Source organism: Eupeodes corollae, chromosome 1, assembly GCF_945859685.1.
Source record: "Eupeodes corollae chromosome 1, idEupCoro1.1, whole genome shotgun sequence".
In the NCBI taxonomy this organism is placed as follows: Eukaryota; Metazoa; Arthropoda; class Insecta; order Diptera; family Syrphidae; genus Eupeodes; species Eupeodes corollae.
The window spans coordinates 294,356,830-294,376,317 of record NC_079147.1 but is presented as its reverse complement, the minus strand read 5'-3'; the positions used below and the strand labels follow the sequence as shown (position 1 = coordinate 294,376,317).

General features: G+C 32.6%; 1 protein-coding gene across 2 annotated transcripts in view; it reads left to right on the top strand.

The window, feature by feature from the left end:
* Positions 1 to 19,488, top strand: part of LOC129940526 (tyramine/octopamine receptor) — a 239,966-nt gene that overhangs the window by 57,068 nt on the left and 163,410 nt on the right. The window lies entirely within an intron of this gene.

Below are 19,488 nucleotides of genomic sequence, written 5' to 3'. Positions count from 1 at the left end.
TGCTGTACATTTGTTCTTTCACGTGGCTTACATTGCTGAATCATCATCTAATCCTACTCCACACTCATTATCAACCGCTTGCCATCTTGCAAACCACCAGCCCTTGTTTCTGAACTCATATAAAAGAAGTATTTTTGAAAGTCTTGGGTTATGATGGTTTCTGCAGACTTTGATGATGTAATCAGCTTAATTCTTCTGCGTGAAGTTTTGAAAGTCTTTTATATTTATGGCATAAGTAAGTGTATTCGGAGGTAGGTTCAAAAGTTTCTTTAAAAAATTATTATGCAATTTTTCGATTTCTTTATATTTTTCTGTTTCACAAACCTGAGCAGCATACAAGAGAGTTAATTTCGATACTTCATTAAATATGTTGTATTTTGTAAATACATTCATTTATTTGTTGGAGAAGATATTTTTCCATTCTACATTTACCACGCTATATGGATTTTCTGATAAAAACATTTTAAAATTTAATGTTGGATGCAGTTTCAAAGCGAGATATTTGATCTCTTTTGTTTTTTTTTTCTGTTGCATATCATTATATTTCCAGCGATTTCCATTGTAGGCGTTCTTTTTCGGACAAATATCATTAGTTTGGATTTTATTAAGTTGATAAATAGTTTCTAACTGTTACAACTGTGGATAACCGATTGATCATCAATTCTAAACATTTAACTGATCCTGAAAGTATGACTAGGTCATCAAAAAAATTAGGTGGCGCCACAGTCTGTTGAGAACCAGGGCATAGTGACTCACAATTCTCAAATTGCAAGAGGCAGTACCTACCATTTTTGATGGCACAGGCAGGGATTGAACCCAAGACCTCTGGCATGACAGTCCAACGCTCTAACCATCATTACACGGTCATCGACGTATAATAATACATACAGGTTGCAGCTAGCTATTCTAATTCCCCCAGTCCATCAGCAACATTATTTAAAAATTACGGAAGCAAAAGAGCACTTAGTGGGCATTCTTTGTCTGCCTCCTGTGATGGTTCAAACTTATCTGAAATACTCACTCCATTTCAAACAGCAGTCTTCTTACCCATGCACATCCCTCTAATTTTGGTTAGGAACTTTGTAGATCTACCAAGTCGTTTCAACTTATAAATAAGGGCATTCTTATTAATTAAATCAATAGCAGTTTTAAAGTCACTCTTTACTTTCAATCAAAAGCATCTGCCATTTAAATGTCGGTTCACCGTCAAAACCCGCGTTAAGGATATTAAAAAGTCGTGATCGATTTCAACATATACAATTTTCATGCGGGGCTTTGCAAAAGGCCGTGTTAATTAATCCGAAACCCGAACTCTAGACTAAAACTAATATTGCTTAATGTTTTAATGGGGCCGAAAATTTTCGAAAAAGTGGTAACAAATTATCTCCAAAGAATCGGGTGCTTTCATACGTTTGAGATCCTTTTTTTCGTCCTTCTTTTCTAGAGAACTGGCAGAAAAGTAATAAAAATAAATTTTGATTTACAGATAATAACATAAAAAGGTGCAAAAAGAACTTTAGAACAAATTGAGTGAGTTTTTTTTACTAAATAAATTTAGAAAAAATTAGTTGACTTTTAATATGTTTCTGCCTTGGTGATTGACTAAAACTTGACTAAGGCCAGCAATGCAACTTTCTTGCCATGTCGAAGTTCTTGCTTTACTTCCTCGTGTATTCCTATATACATAAGTTAGCTAAAATTGCAAGGGCGAAGTTTCCTGACTCTTCAGGATAGGTTATGGAGATTATCACTCTTAGTAACTGAACTCCATTTCGCTTTGGAAAACGAAATTACACCTAGGATAATTAATGATAACATGTTGACGACTTTTGGCTATTGTACCCGAACAAATATTGGTTTCTAATGTGAGAAAGCTTCTGGGAGTAGGAAGTAAAGGTCCGCCCAATGCCAAATTCCTCCAATTAGCGAGAGAATTTATGCTGTACAAGATATACATATCTTATAGGGCTAAGCGGATTGCAATGGTTGGGATCGGGCAAATACAAGTCACCGACACGTAAAACTGTAATGCTCTCTCTAACGGCAATCAGTAGCCTTATTTCGTGGGAGCAACTTGGGTAAAGGCTTATCAAAGCTAGATATCAGAGTAGAGTACGACCCGTCACCATTATACAGTGTTATGACCCTATACTGAGCCCGCATCTGATGAAGAGCAAGAATGCTTTTACAGTCAACTAGGATCCACCTACAACAACACTCCCCGCGGAGATATTATTTTGGTTATGGGATACCTCAATGTTAAGGTTGGCAGTTACAACAACGGGCTAAGGCATGTGATGGGTGTTCACGGAGTCGTCAATTGCAATGATAATGGTGAGAGGTTCATTGACTTCTGCAACGCCAATGGTCTTGTGATTGGTGGCACTATGTTTGAACACAAACTATTTCATAAAATTAGCGGCATGGGACTAGCGCGTGACCACCCCTTAATGATAACTACCCTAAGATGGGTACAACTAAAGTTCAAAGATCCAACGGAATAACACGAGCCCCTAAATTCAACAACGCTAGACTAAATCATCGAAATTAGAACAACCAGCAGCACAGTACATGACGACATCGAACACCATAGGAATGCTGTGAAAAACGTCTTCACTTCAGGTGCTGACAGAATAGTCGGTTGGAAAGAAGGGAGCTACAACACTTGGCTTTTGTGAACAATCTTGTGCAAGCATCAACGAACTCAAACAGTTAAGCGCTCGAATAACTACTGCCCAAGGGGAAAAAAGAAAAGAGCTGGAGTCCTCGTACCACTTGAAAAAGAGAGAGGTTCACCGCAGTGTGTGCCAAGACAAGGGTAACTACATCAACGCATTGGCGCAAGAATCAGAAAACGCTGCAAACAGGTACGACAGCAGGACCGTTTACACGATAACCAAAGAGCAGACCAATGCACACATCTCAAAGCAACAGCTGGTGAAAGAAGTAGACGGTACTGTATGAAAAGTTATGTGGAAAAGGAGTGTTTGCAAACACCGTGAGTCCGATGCCTTCTGAAGCTCGTAAACAAACTAATCCCCGAATCCACACCACACTAGGACTTGATGGAACTCCCACAGAGCTTTTACAACCAATACTGGAAAAACAAAAAGATCAGCCTCGGAACCAGACCATACTCTCAAATAGATATTTCCTGGCAAAAGTTAGAAAATGTAGAGAGCTTTCTATACCTTGGAAGTATCGTCTCCATCGAAGGCCGAACCAAAAAAGGCAAAGCAAAAGCGGCGTTCGGTATGTTGTCGAAAATTTGGAGGAATAACTCTATCAGCTTAAGAAAAAAGCTACTACTGTTTCGTACAATCGTGCTGTGTTTCTTTATAGATGCAGCACTTGGAAGGTTACTTGAACTATTACAAGGAAGCTGCAAACCTTCGTGAATAGATGTCTTCGTAACATCCTAAGGATTTTCTGGCCAAACCATATATAAAATGAGATCCTTCATAGAAGTACAGGCTAGGAATCTATAGACTCTATAAATCGAAGGCGTATGTTTCAATGGATTGGACATACGCTTCGAAAAGTTAACAACTGCATTGCATCGGTATCAATTAAAAAACTCAGTTAACGGTTTTTTATAAATAAAGCAAAACTCAAAAATAAATATTTCTCACCTTGAATCTTTTGCGAATAATTGTATGCTTCGAAGAATAATGTTTTTGACATATTTCCTAAAATGTTAAAATATAACCAAAAGATCTTAACTTCACTTTTAAATTACTAAGCTTTAGTAAAATTGAATTATGTGGACATAATGCCCTTATTCGGTGAACATGCTTTAAACAAATAACGTGAGAGACATAATAAGAAAACGGGAGTGTGATGGAATTAATTATTTTTGAAATACTGAAATGACTTTATATAAAAATTTTGTTGACTAACTAATTAAATTTAGCCAATATTCTTCAAAAGTTCTAATTTGATCACATAGACTTCTTTTCTTTCTAAAACACCATCTAACCCAGCTGTCTCTCTCCTTAAAATGCAGAACGCATTCCTTGTTTATTAATTATATTTTAAACATAAGACACAAGAGTAAGTCAAAGCCTTAAAATTGATGTGCGGACATAAAGACTTAAGCTCATGTTGACTAACTGCTAGCCAGTTGGTATATTGTGGACTTATGACCACATTTAATGATTCTTAAGTTCTTTTTTTTCTCAACTAAATAATTAAATAAAGAAATAATAAAATAAGTATTTGCCATTTGGAAAACTTTCAAACAGATGTGTGTTTAATATTTTAATTCCCTTCCCTCTTTCTAATTGGAAAAGCAGTTACCTGCACTTAAGTCAAATATTTACAAAAATAACTTAATTTAATAGTTTTACTATATTCCCAAGCTACCGGATACTTATATGCATTTACAAAATTCAAGGCATCTGTTCATATATTGTTTCCCATGTGCTCCTATAGCATATGATAAAATATTTTACTACCCAATAATGACTTTTATGTTCCCTACAGACCAGCTACTACCTCTCTAATGTAATAGTCTCCTTATGCAAACAATGTGAACATGGACACGTTACACTCCATAAGCATTATGACATTTTATTTTATGGCGCACTTTCACATTTCCTCGACGGAACATAAAAAGCATAAGACCATACAAAGAGCAACAGCACCAGCACCACTAACCTATAGCACAGCAAATGGGTGACTTTCATATAAAAGCTTGTATGTATACGACCATGTCATCCTGCCATAAATAAGGTGAAATGGAATTTGCCTTTGGGCTCCTAATTGCTGACATTTTCATTTAAGACCTGAAGGAATTTAAGTCGTCTTCCAAAGAAAAACAAACAAAGCACAAAAGACACGTCGTCGTTCTTTTTCTAATTAAGATAACCGGAAACCTACGGCCACATCATTGCTTCATCCTCCAGGGAATCAAAAACCTATCTACAAAGTAAAGAATCCAACTTTAACTCAAATAAAACACAAGACTGATGTTTAACGAGGACCAAGCGATGGAATACTTGATGAACTGTTGAAACTTCTATCTCGAAACATCATGCCACCACAAATATAAATTATTTCTCGATTTCAAAAAGGTTAATACGCATAAAATTACGTCGTCGTGTGCACGTGATAAGACTCTTTGTGTAAGTCCACAAAAAAATAACATAAGTGATTATAAAAGTCGCATCATATATCGTGGGAGTGCTAACATGCATATATAGAAGACTGCCTAAATGGCTTTATTATTATTTCGTTCTATTTCCGCAAAGAGTAATTTGGAAAAATCTCCTAACAACTTTTTCGCACGAAATCAATAAAAGCGAATTTTATGGTCATGTGTTTTCGAACAATACAATGTATAGGAACTTTTCTAAGAAACGGAACCGAAATAGAATACAAAAGGACTAATGCGGTATTATTGGATATTTTGGATTGTGCCAAATAAAAAAAATTTGTTTGAATAGAAAGAAAAGCAATTGAAATTTGTGTGGACTAAAGACAGATAAAAACAACACAAAAATGCTGCCAAAAAATATCCATTGAATTTGGGAATTATAAAAAAAAGACAACACTGTGAACTTCCGAGATTGTTTTATATTTTTAATCTATTAAGGTTCAATCACACTTGTTCGAGTTTTCTGTTATTATGCGTAGTTCCATATGGGCTTAGAGAGATCATGCAGTGTAGGCAGCAATGCTAAATGGAGCCTCTTATGTGATCAGATATTTTTAAAACTCCGATGATCCGATCACTACATCAGAGGATTTTAAGTTGGGTTATTGAAGATTTTCTGAAAATTTTATCAAATTTGGTTCAAGCAGTTTTGAAGCCTATAAGGACCATTATACAAACATCGATTTTAGATAGATTATGAGGATGGATTAATTGTTTCGAATTAATAATATAATTTTTTTCGTTCCTTCATTCAACTGAACTTTTTAATGACTAAATTGAAATTAATTTTTTTTTTAATCTATTCTCTAAATTGATATAACTGAGAAATTTATTAGGCATTCTTGGGCTTTAGCTTAAGTCCCAATTCATTTTGAACTTGCAACAACTTTCGCGCTCGTATCGGTTACACGCAAATCCTTTTATTCCTTCTAGGACATTTGTCGTAAATATTTACTAGATTTTACGAAGCAGTAACCAAGTTGTCATTAGAAGCTTAAAGCATGTTTAAAAAATTTGGAAAATGGTTTTTATTTTCATCATAGCTGTGCTTTGATTTGACAGTTCTTGCTAGGATCGGTCAAGGAATTCAAATATTATTCGACAAACATCTTCTTGAATTGACAGTTCAGAATCATAAAGGGATTTTGTATTCCCCTTCTTCCATTTATTAATGCCAATTATAGACCTTAAAATTTGGCAAGGCCTCTATGTAAAGATATTTTAGGATTCTGTATATTGTTGAAGTAGATTCCCTTCTTCTAGGAGGTTTGTAAGAATATTAGTCTTTTAATTTTATTCAAAATAAATATATGATGAATTATTAAAAATAAAATTTTATTATATAATAAGGCAGAAAGATGCAAAGGGGCTCTCAAGAAAATTGCGTGTTTGGTTTTTTTACCATAGCAGTTTGAAAAAAAGGTGAACATTTTGATTAACCCTAAATATCTTGGCTTCAAACTTATTCTATTTCACAGAAAATATTTTTTTCGAAATTCAGTAATTTTTATATAAAAATCCAACAGTCCGTTTTTTCAAAAAAAAATTAAATATACAAAAAAAAAACTCAAATATGGTAAAAATTGATACGAGTACATGTAGACAAACTTTTTAACAAGACAAATCTACAGACGGGATGGGAAGATAGTTAAAGTTATTTGGAAAATTGATTTTGCGTACTATTTTTATATAGATTTTATTGTTTTATGGAAAAATGACTGTTAGATTTTTTTTAACAATTTACTCAACATCTAGCCTTTATGGTTCGTGAGATTAGGGTTAACAAAAATGTTCACCTGTTTTGAAACAACTATGGTAAATCGTTCAAAGATTTGACAAAATCGATCTTAATTTTTGTTAATGAGGAAACAAACGTTATGTTTGATTTAGCATATTGTTTCGTATTTAAAAAAAATTGAGCTCTGTTAGAACTCTCAAAATCCTACGATCCAGATTGACTTAATTAATTCGAAGACTATTATACTCCAGTCCCAGTTGCTTACTCATATAGTTTTGAACTTCGTTTGATATCCCGGTTTTTATAGTTCTACTTTATTTAATACCGCTTATTGTAATCCTGTTTCTTATGACCAAGTTTTCGATTTTCAATCAAAACTAATGGTTAAATTAAAAAAAATCTTGCATTTTTTAAAATTAATCAGCAAATTTTAATTTCATAATCGGAACTATACAAATATTAAACCTAATTAAAAAAATGAGATATTTTTCTTAATTCATTCTTTGTTAAGAGTAATTTTCTAGCTATTATCTTTTGGACAATACTGGTATAAACAGCTGACACATGTTTTGTGTTTCGTTTTACTGTCAAACATTTACAGTTTGGTCTATAATTGCACCATGAATCGTTTTATAAATGAACAACGCTTTATTGAGTTTTACTATCAAAATGCGTACTTAATATAATCCAACCATATTGAAGCGGCTATTCATGCCAGTGTGACTAAATTTCGCACCAATATTTACGTTGCTAGACATTAACTAAAGAACTAAAGAAAATATCGCAGCTGTATCGGCCAGTGTTAATGATGACCATCAATTGTCGAATGGAAAATTTTGCTGAAGGATTTAGGTGTTATGCCTTTTAAAATACAGCTGGTGCCAGAATTAAAGCCAAACGACCTATAGGTTGGTGTCAAAACTGTGAATGGTGAGCGCTACCGTGAGATGATAGCCAACTTTTTTTTGCCAAAATGCAAGAGCTTGACTTGCATGACATGTGGTTTCAACAAGACGGTGCCAGATGCCACATGCTACACTACGCGCGCAACATTTAATTTCAAGTTCGGGACCGGTCAATTGGCCGACTAGATCATGCGATTTGACGCCTTTAGACTATTTTTTGTGGAGTTATGTTAGAGCTCATGTTTAAACAGACAAGCCCGCTTCGATTGACACATTGAAAGAAAACATTGAAGCATTTATTCTTGAAATACCAGCCGAAATGTTGGAAAGAGTATGCCAATATTGGACTAAGCGGATGGACAACTTTAGGCGCAGCCAAGGTCAACATTTGCATGAAAAAATCTTCAAATATTTAATTATATGGACCGTACTATCAATTAAAATAAAGATTTCATGCATTTGTTTTTAATTGTATGTGTTTTTTTTCAAAATCTTTAATATAGCTTTTAAAAAATCACCCTTTATTTAGTCAAACCTTTTACTCCTTTTGTTATTTAGTTCAATGCACGTATTTTGAAAATAAAAATGGGATTGTCGGTATTTGATTGGTTTTTAATAATAAGGATTTACCATCAATAGTCGGATTTTGAAAAAGCTGGATTTTTAAAATGGGATTTTAAAATATCGTTTTTTTTAGAAGACTTGATTTTAAAACTTTCCAGTCTATACCCCGATTAAGTTAAGACTTGGAAACTAATGTTTTGATCTGATTAGCTTTAGACATTTTTTTCATTTTATTTTAAACTAAAAATAACAGAAGTCTAAAGTTTTTTTTGGTCAAAAATCAAAAATTCAAATTTTCTCATAAATGAAACTATTGATTTCTTTTAGATTTTCTTTATATTTTATTCTTAATTTGGCTTCTTTCCTAAAAAAATATTTTTTATAATCTGTCTCAATAATATGTGATGATCAAAAATAATAAACAATTTTTTTTCGAAATACAATAACTCGAAAACGGATGGTTATTTTGTAAACAAACTGAAATTCAAAACGTATATACATACATTGTAAATAACTGCATACTAAAAATATTTTTAAAATTAAATAAAAAATTTATATACACAAAAAAACAACATTTTTCAAAATTTTAATTTGATTTTTGTATATACATTTTTAACTTCCCATAGAAAGATGCAGAAAGGGTTCCCTGGAAAATTGCGTGATTTTGTTTTTAATTAAGCCATAACACACCTAGGTTTAACATATCATTGTTGGTGGAGCTTACACTTATATGTATCTTTCGAGTAGCCTACTTTTGTGTTTATACAAATCTCAAGAAGTCAATCTTTTTGGATTCAGGTTGTCAGTAAGCATTTTTATAACGGTAATTTTAAGTCATCTAAAATTATGAGTTTTCATTTTTGGAATAAAGGGGTTTGAATACAAATTTATCTCTTCTTTCCATGTTCACAACACTCCTTTTACATGTACGTACTTAAATGAAATTGTGACATAAAATAAAATACCTTTATGTCCAAATACGACATCGTCTTGAATTGTATAAAAACTTTAAATGGTATTGTTTTTATCCTGATAATTTGAGTTGTGTTCGCAAAAGTATGAATTTTCTTAAAATAGACTTCAGTTAATTAATAAAGTCCAAAATTCCATCTACGGCACTGGACAGTGGACACCCTACTCTACTTAACAACTCTTGATATGCTTAAAGAACATATAGCTGCAAGCTCTGCAATTCGCTTCAAAGTTTCAACGCAGTGGGTTGACAAAAACATGAGCTATTTCGTATTTCTTAAATATTTAGAATAAATTAAAAAGCACACAGGCTACACCATTTCCCATCGCGAGTTCGACATACATTTCCAGATTTGTATACCTTTCAGATCTTCCTAGGAGGAGAAGGCATTTCTGGAAGAAAAGTCAGTCTACTTTTGCACAGATAGATCAAAAACAAATGTGCACTTTTAACGACTGAAATTCATGCTCTCATTCCGCCTTCGCAATTGTTGTGACGTGTTTTAGACGGAACTATTGGCGATAAAAGAAGTCGTGTCCCGGCTTGAAGAAAAACTGATATCAACACCTGTTATCCGTATTTTCTTTGATCTCGATAATCGGTGTCTTAACCAATCGCTGTGTAAGAGGAAAGCACGCCACCTAGTTATGCTTATTTGCAAATAAATTTTGTAGCAGATTTATGAATAAAAAAGAGGAGGAAACAGTTTTTTTCCTGCTCTAGCTCAAAAACACAAGAATTACCTCCAAGAATTCTTTTATAACGATCGAAACCAATCTTATTAAACCAATACATTTTTCATGTTTCGGAAGGGACTTAAACTGTTTTCATTGATCTAAGAAGTAAGCCTCAAGATACTTCATCACGGACAGCCATCTAAAAACTAACCTAAGCTAATTTTCTTTGTACAAAGAACCAAATTTAAGTTGACATTTGTGAGGTAATTCATGTTGTAATATCAAGTTGTCACCTACCAAACTCAACATTATAAAAGTAGTGAATTGTTTTTTCCATTCACGCTAATGAATCGAGTAACAATCAAAAAAACTCATTCAAATTAGCAAATTACTTAAAAACGAAAGTTTTCAACGTAGCAATCGGTTATCATAGCTGACGAACTTTGTGGCTATAAGTAAAATTGTAAAAAAACTGGAAGAAATTGGCAGCGTTTTTGATGGCCTGTAAGGCCTGTGCATTGTGTCTTTAAGTGACCAAACCACTTTCTTGTGACCCGAATTCATAGATTTCTAGGGAGTTTGCACCAGCTAAAAAAGAAGTCTCCTTCTAGAATAATTGATCGTTCAATTTTTCACCGGGGTCATGCGATTTCACACCTTTCTATTTTTGTTGTCTGTTCACTCAAGTAATTCTTGAAGAAAAAACTTATTTTTTAACATACGAGAACAGCCCAAAATAGTGATTAATAACTGCTTTAAAAGAACTGAGGCTTCGAACTTTTAAAATGCAGCCATAAACTAAATTACAAAGTCCAAACTTTGAACTTATTGATTTCCAGTCATCAAAAATGTATTTTGTTTGTGTTGTACCTACGTTTTTCAATACGATTCAAATAAGTAAATAAATTAATATTTCATTAATTTTTCGAAATCGGAGTAAAAACACATTTCGGTATAAATAAAACATAGTTCAAAAAAATTTACATTAAAAAAGTTTATTCAGTTGTTTGCAAGTTCTTTGTTTCAATATTCTTTTTTTCAAATACATGGAAAAAAAGAATGTAATTTAATTTTTCATTTGATTACTGACAAGTTAAGTTGAAGTTTCTAAATTCCTTTCCAATTAACGCAAATTAAAAAAAAAGGTAGAGTGCATTGTTCTACCTTTTAAAATCAGATTTTGTGAATGACATTCTTCTTTTTTGTCACTATTTGAGAAATTTTATTTGTTTTTAACATTGATTATAAAAGTCAACGATTTTTTAAAAACAAAAAATCATTCTGTCTTTTCTGAGAAAATCTAATCTCATTTCAAAAACTTTTCTTTTATTTAAAGTTCTTATACCTGTCCCACATTTTTTTAAAAATAAATCACGGGTATTCAATTAATGTCTATTCAAATTAAGGTTTTAAGTATGCAAGTAGATAGGTAAATATTCAAATTCACATTGAATGAATTATTAAGTACAAGCAGAAGCCCCCCTCATCATGAAGTTCCATACTTTAGATACTATTAATATATTTTTTTTGTCATATTTAACTACATTAAAATATACCTACATATAAAGATACTTGTAAACATTCAAGAATGCTTTTCAGAATTTGTTGAGAGCATCATTACGAAATCTTAATCTTGTTATATGAACGGAATGAACGTGATCCTTCTAAGAATTTTAATCACTCCCGCATAAGGTCTATATCCTCGTCGTCGTAAGCAAAGAAGTTGAAACTAGACATCTCAATTTTACCCATCCTGAACAACTCCCTATTTACATCCTTATTATATTTTTAAAAAGGAAGAAGGAGAGTGCATATTGATTTTCTTATTCGTCATATGGAATGATGTATGTCAAGAACTGAGGTCTTAAGCATTATATGCCTAAATAGGGAATGGAATAATGATAGAAAGAAAAACCTTATAAATTCTATTTAGATGCAGCACAACGAATTGAGTAACTCAAAATCCATCCACGTAACGTATACATCTACTTTCTATAAAAAATACTCACGAATGCCAGTCATCCTTAAAAGCTCACAACTTAATCCAAGAAAAAGAAAAAGAAACTCCAAGCACACCCAAAGATAGACAGCGCTACACTCTGACGAATATGACATTTAATCCTTCGTCATCAAACATATAAAAGCGAAGTGATAGATGATGGGAGATATAATCCCACCAAATAGACCCAAAGGACATTATACATTAATGTTTCTATAGGTAAAAATATATAAAACCTACCTAAGATATCCATGTACCTTAATCTAGGTTCTTATCTATTAATAGTATTCTGTCACTATAAAGGACCCACATATTAATACAATCACTCCTGCCAGGTAGCTAAGGATAAATCATATTATGCGAGTAAATGAAATCTTGTCTTTTGTTTGGTTCATTCCCGAAAAAAAAAAAACAAAAAAACCAAAAACAATATTTCGAAATCATGGATGTGTTTCATTTTGAAATGAATGGCACGAAAATCCAAGCACGACACAAATAAGGACTTCAAGGATGACGATGACGACGATATAAAGACGAATAAACAAAGAGTCTAAGACTAAAAGCTCAACTCGAGTAGAGTCACGTATCTATCTACCTGCTGCTGTTGATTGTGACAGGCAAATGGTATAGAGTATAGAAACCGTAATATCGTAGACAGAACGCACCTTGAAGCAATTTTGGGGATTTTTTGTTGTTGTTTAGAATTTTATTTGATTTCTATGGCAAGTGGCTTAATTTGAACGCTGATGGCGATGGGTGTGGCAATAAATTGTGTTTTTTTCTTTTTTTAAGAAAGATATTTGTCAAGTTTCTTTGACACGCAATCATTAAATCGACTAAATTGACATTTTAAGTTGTGTAATTTGTTTTTCGCTGTGTTTACAAAAAAATACTGCAGTTTTATCTTTTTCAAAAACACCTTATTTCACAAGATTGTGAAGTATCAGCAAGAGAGCTACAAGTGTCTTGCACGTATCAGATTGTTAGCACACTCAGCAACTACTTTATTGACCTTCTGGGTTCAATCTTCGCACAACAAATATCTCTCATACTTCATGGTGGACCTACGTGAAAATATGTGACAAGTTCACTTGGGCGTATACTTAACTTTTTTGTATTGTAGAATAAATCTAAATGAGCCATGGTACAAGTACATTCTTCATTTCAATAGCCAAAGCAATATCCTCACAAGAGTTTTTGTAATGTCATCCTGGATAAAAAGAGGAAAAACTATGAATTGAAAGGACATTGGCTGCAATATTCTCATGTCACTTAAAATTTTTGCACGAAGCTATGAAAAAGACATGATAAGTCCTTTTTTTAAAGTTCTTCTACTTCTTTGATGCAAACAATAAGTGCATCTTGTGCTTTTGCTTGCACATTCCTTTTAATGAAAATACTTATTATTGCATTTGACCTCATAAAAGTTCCATTTTATTTATTCATCCAAAAGGTTTGAGTTCGTTTTATGAAGAAAGGTTTTACTCAATAATCCCTTGATATTAACTTTCATCAAGATAAATTATGTATAGAATTTTCGAAGGGATTTAGAATGAACTTGGCTTTTAAGTAAGCTTTCTAATCCTTGATGACATCTTATAACTTTTTACTATTTTCTACATTGAAGAAAGGGGTTTTTTTCCAATAAGAGGTTTCATTTTGAAGAGCATGATATTTGGGAAGCGGTAGCTTTTGAACCTGTTAAATGTATAAAATTTCTAAAAATAGAACAACATATGCTTCAAGACCGAATTGAAGTTATTAAAATGTACTGCAAAAATGTTCAAAATGTTTCAGTAATGGTTAAACATTTTAAAACACTTTAATACAATTAAGAAACTACTAACTAGTACCCAAATTTGAGCAGTTGGAAGGAGTTAGTCATATAAAAACAGTGACTGGATTTTTGCATCCTACAGAATTCACAAGATCTTAAGCTTGTTAATTAATGGTCTGTTTTTAGAATTAGGTTAGGTAAGATTTAAGTGGCTGTCCGTGATGGAATAGGACACTTTTAGGCCAGTTTAATAGCCTATTGTGGTACCACATGGATCTTTAGGCTTTCTTTTAAGCTCAATGAAACCAGATTGAGTATCTTACGAAACGTTAGAGACTAAATATCTTAATGTGATTGAGATCGTTTAGATTGTTATAGAAGAATTATCATACGTAGTTCATGCATTTTTGAGCTAGAGCAGTGTATGTACAGAGTTGCTGAAGAACTGTTTCCACCTCATCCTCATCCATATAGCTTCTCCAAAAGTCATTTGAGAATACTCCTAGCCACATGGCATGCTCTCTTATTAGACAGTTCCCGGTTAAGACACCGATTATCGAGCTTATGGATATAGCAAGCACCTTGTGGTTTTTCGTGAGATGACACATAGTGATGTTGTTCCACCTGATGTTTGCCTTCCTCTTAGCGTCTTGCATTAGCAATAGTTTACATGTAGCTATAAGTCAAAAGTGGTAGATTGGGTTGTACTGTACCATTTTAAAGGTGAATATTAACCTGTTGTGCCATATCCATTAGAGGTGTTCGACAGTTATGGACTGTTATAGAGTTTGTAGAGACAGAGTCCAGAGACTTAATAGCAGCCCGACAATTTGAGAAAATTTGGTTTGGTTTAAGCCAGGGGAAGACTTCTTTTACCGGTAAAAGTGGAGCACTCTTCAATGATTCAGAAAGCGGAATGAAAGACTTAATTTCATTCCTTTATAGTACATATCTCCACCAACTCATTCATTTGTTTTTGATCCATCTGTGTAAAAGTAGATTTACTTGTCTTCTAGGAATGCAGTATCCTGCCAGAAAGATCTGGAAGGTTCCGTCGAATTGCATTTTGGGGGTGTTGTAGTCTGTGTGCTTTGGAATTAATTCTTAACCAATGTTGTTGTTAAACCACTGAGATGGAGCCTTGAGGTGAATAGCAGATCTACCAGTTTTTGGTCTGCTAAGTACATCCAGATGTGTAAAGTAGAGTAGGTAGGGTATTTATAGTTAAGCAGATGAGGTCATGCAAAGATTATAGCTTATACATAAGCAACTTGAACATTGGGCTTTATTTAGTTTGTCACGGTTTATAGCAATCCACCATACAGCCACAACGTTCAATAAAATCGGACTGATTCACGATGTATATAACCATTGCGTAATTCAGGGTTGTAAGCCCATTAATTACCAATAACTTTTTTTTGGAAGTCAAGAGACCTACAGCAGCTTTTTGGAATATTTATTGTATATCACGTTTATTCGTCTGAGAACTTAATTGTTAATTAATTAATTAATTTGTTGTATTAAATGGGGTTACGAACGAAGATTCTAGTGGTAAATATACATTTATTTAAATCTGTTTTATATAGAGTGAATGGAGATTGGTTCAATTTAGTCAAAAGTTTTGAAGTACACCTATCGTATTTTTCTAGTCATTTATTAATATTAGTCTCATGTGAGTTCTTTTCATAAAAATATAATGGAGAAGTTGAAGAATTTCCAATTATTAATAAATTAAGTTGGGTTGAAAACAAGGCTGATGTGTATAGACGAAACTTAAGTCAACTTATACGCTATGCTGATGGTCTGTTATCAGAATTTATAGAATTTGTTACAGTTTCTATTTTTGAACTAATACAAAATTAGCAATGCACAGATTTTGTCCTACAACACTGATGCGAAAATCGAACTGGTATGACGATGAATGTAAGAAATGTAGGGAAAAGTCTTTCGCTTACCTAAACTTGTTTAGACAATATAACAATGAAACTCACAGCGGAAATAATATTTTACAGAATAAAATATATAAAGATTTGTGTAGACGGAAAAAGCAATTATATTTAATTAAAGCGGCTGAGAAACTTGCAGACTTTAAGGACTCAAAGTCATTCTGGTACAATGTACGGATTTTGGGAGGTCGCAGCAAGTCATCGTCTTTAAGTATTAGTATTGACGACTTGGCCACATACTTTGAAGGTTTACTACTTCCAGATCCTGACCAGAATCCCATCAGTTTTGCTCATGTTTCAATCGATGAGCTAGACTCTCCTTTTACCATGGTTGAGATGTTAGCATCCTTAGCAGAATGAAAAGAAACAAAGCAGCTGGTTTGAATGGCATTCCTATCGAATTCTACAAGAATTCAAATCCTGAATATCTCGAGCGTGTGTTGGGGTTATTAAACAAAATGTTAAAAGAAGAAAAATTTCAGAGCTACGTTCGTTTGGCTACAATATTTCTTATATTTAAAAAGGGTAATCCGACCGTTACCAGGCGTTTTATCGACATAAAGAAGCCCCTATACACTTTTTTCCTCGACTTAAAAGCTGCTTTTAATACCATCAACAGAATATCAATTTTATATAAGCTAGCAGTTATTGGTCTTTCAACCAAATATATTCGGATTTATGAGCAACTTTTATTTACCACGTCTGCAATGGTTTGTAGTATTATATCTATGTCAAAATCCTTTAACGTCGAAACAGGTGTTCCACAAGGCGCTGTATATTGAGTCCGCTGATGTTTGCTCTTTTTATCAATGATATTGAAAATAAATTACCGGAAGGCGTCAACTATGGCGATTTATCTTTGAAGATTCTCTATGCTGATGACATGGTGGTATTCTCTGATAACCCAATATACTGCAGCTTCAGATAAATAAACATAAACAATATTGCGATTCGTGGGATCTCAAAATCAACATATCTAAATTTCAAATTATGATTTTTAAACCTCAAAACCGTTCAGATAATAATGTGCGAAATTGGACATTAGATGGAAGTTGTCTCCGAGTATACATTTCTTGGTTTTACTATCACTTATAATTTGAACATCAAAAATCATATTAAAGAAAAATTGGTACTAGCCAAATCAGCTATAAACTCGATGTGGTCACATTTTTTTCAAAAAGCTTCGTGGACCCTATATCGAAATGTAAGGTTTTTGAGGCTACTGTGAAGAGTTGCTTTTGTTATAGGAATCAAGTGCATGGATACCAATTTCTAGAGGTTATGGAAGTTATTCAAAGATAATTTGTCAAAAGAATCTTCCGGCTTCTGCGTAGCCCGCCTCATTGCACCATATACGTTGAGTCCGGGCTTCCGAAAATATATGTTAGAAATTTAAAAGCCAACGCAGACAATCATATTAAAATTATAAATAGACCTTTTAGTAATCTTTACAAACAAATCCTGCTGCAACTCAAACTAAAACGAAGATGTTTACCATTTTTAAACAACTTGTCCTATTTAACAATAATCCATAGACTTCATTTTTATAAAAGCTTTTTCTTTTGGAAGAATTTTTACGTGTTTTAAACGGGGAGTATGGTTAGAAATTGCTAGTTCTCTATTTCTCCCATGCAAGTAATTACAGAAATTCATATTTGAGTCTGTTTTGAAGTATCTACTTAAAAAAAAAGAAAAAAGTTTTGTTTTAGCTCAACCTAATAGCCCCAATATTCCATAACTTGAACCTCTTAGAGTTCGCCTTTTTCCTTTTTAACTAAACTAAAAGTACATATTCTCCAAAACCTTTCCACTTCTTCGCCATCTTCGGTTTTTTAGTTAAAAATAAAATTAAACTTAAATATTTTGAACAATCAATTTATACAATTACAATTTAATTGTTAATTGTTCTCTTTTTCATAGCAACTTTAAGAAAACAACATTTAAAAAGTTAATCACATTTTTTTAATATTATTTATATACGTTCTTTATTTTAAATTATGGAATATATACTATATATACTCTTTTTTCTCAATGTAAATATGTCTTGAGTTTTTTTCTATTGTAAATTATTATGTATCATTTTCAATGAATAAAGATTTATCTATCTATCTATCTAAAATCACGGCCTTTTTGAAAGAACGATTTCCTTACGTAAAATTTACATAGAACTGATAAAGTGTTTTTATCTCCGATTGATGGTTCTACATACAAATACACTTTTGTTGAGTTATTACTTAGAGGCTGTTTTAAGTGAATAACCGGACTATCAGCAAATAATCCCTTACCAATTGTATAAGTGATTCCATTCATTTTTCTAGCTACTTTCTAGAATTTCTTTGAGTTTTTGATTTGGCTTTGTTTCGATTGATTGATTTTTGTAAACAGAATATGCGTCATTGTACCATTTTCTCAAACCTGGATGTTAATGATATTTGCCCCAAAACTCATAATGCACACATTTTTTGTATATCTTTTCCATTTTTAGTCCATTTATTTCTCTACAAAATCAGTCGTTTTTTTCTAATACTATATTATGAAACCTCTTATAAAACAATTCCATTCAAATGTTAATTAAATATTGTAAAACTTTGTGAAATTCCTTACCAAGTTTCAGTGTCATTCATTGATTAATCAAAACAATACTCTTTTCAGATATTATATCAATTTTATTCGAACAAATTCTTGGATAAGATAATGTGTACTTTATTATTTCAATAAGAAGCCTTTCTTTCAATTATAATGACTTACCAAAAAGAGTTTTCCCTTTTTGTTGCTGAAAATTTCTCTTTGACTGTTAAGAGCTCAGAAAAGTTGGTTATTTTGCTGTATTATGTTTTTTTTGTTTATTGTTAGGAAAACTAAATTAAGTTGATCTTAAATGCTTTTGTTTTCATTTAATTACTTTCTTTTGAAACCAATGGCACAAGGAATAATTAGAAGGAAAGTTTATATAGCGGAAAGGGTTTTCAAAGAGACTTTAGGGTGTTTTACATTTCCATACCACGTTAAGAAAACAAAGGAGAATTTTAGAAGGATGTTCCCTGGTTGTTCATGTTGTTCATGGATGGAAGAATCTTCCAAATCTTTCATTCTAGAACTGAAATCATTGCTCTTGAGACCCAAATTCTATTGACAACATTGCGGTGTGGGATTTTAGGTAGATACATCGTCTGAATAAAATGGAAATCCCTCCCTCTCCAAAGACTGGAGGTTTGTTGATTGAAAGATTCAAAGTGTTTGAGAAGAAAACTGTGTGTACAATCAAATCTGTTGGAAAAAGCATCTTGCAACGTGGTATTTGTTGATTACGGATTTGAAAGAAATGGTTGGGAGAAAGTTTGTAAAACAATCAAAATGTTCAATTCTTTGAGAAATCATGTTTCAGCATCAATTTGATGCAAGTTTCAACGCTAACACTTAGTTTTCTAAGCGAATGATACATATAAAAATACTAAAAGAAGACTTCTTCAGAATCCTTTGTTAATTAATACTTTATCAATCAAATGTGTAGTAGTTTTAATTTATTTAGCAGTAATTTTTTATTTATAGGAGGATAAAAGTGTCAAAAAATGTTAATCCAAGAATCTCGTCTATATTAATGAGGATAAGTTAAACAAAGTTAGTAAAATCTAGATACTCATTTTAATGAATTGGTTTGAACGAACTACTATGTGGTATTTCTAAATCATCGCTATACTCGCAGTCGTAAGTCATGCTGTCATTTAAATATCTCCCAAGGATATAATAAAAG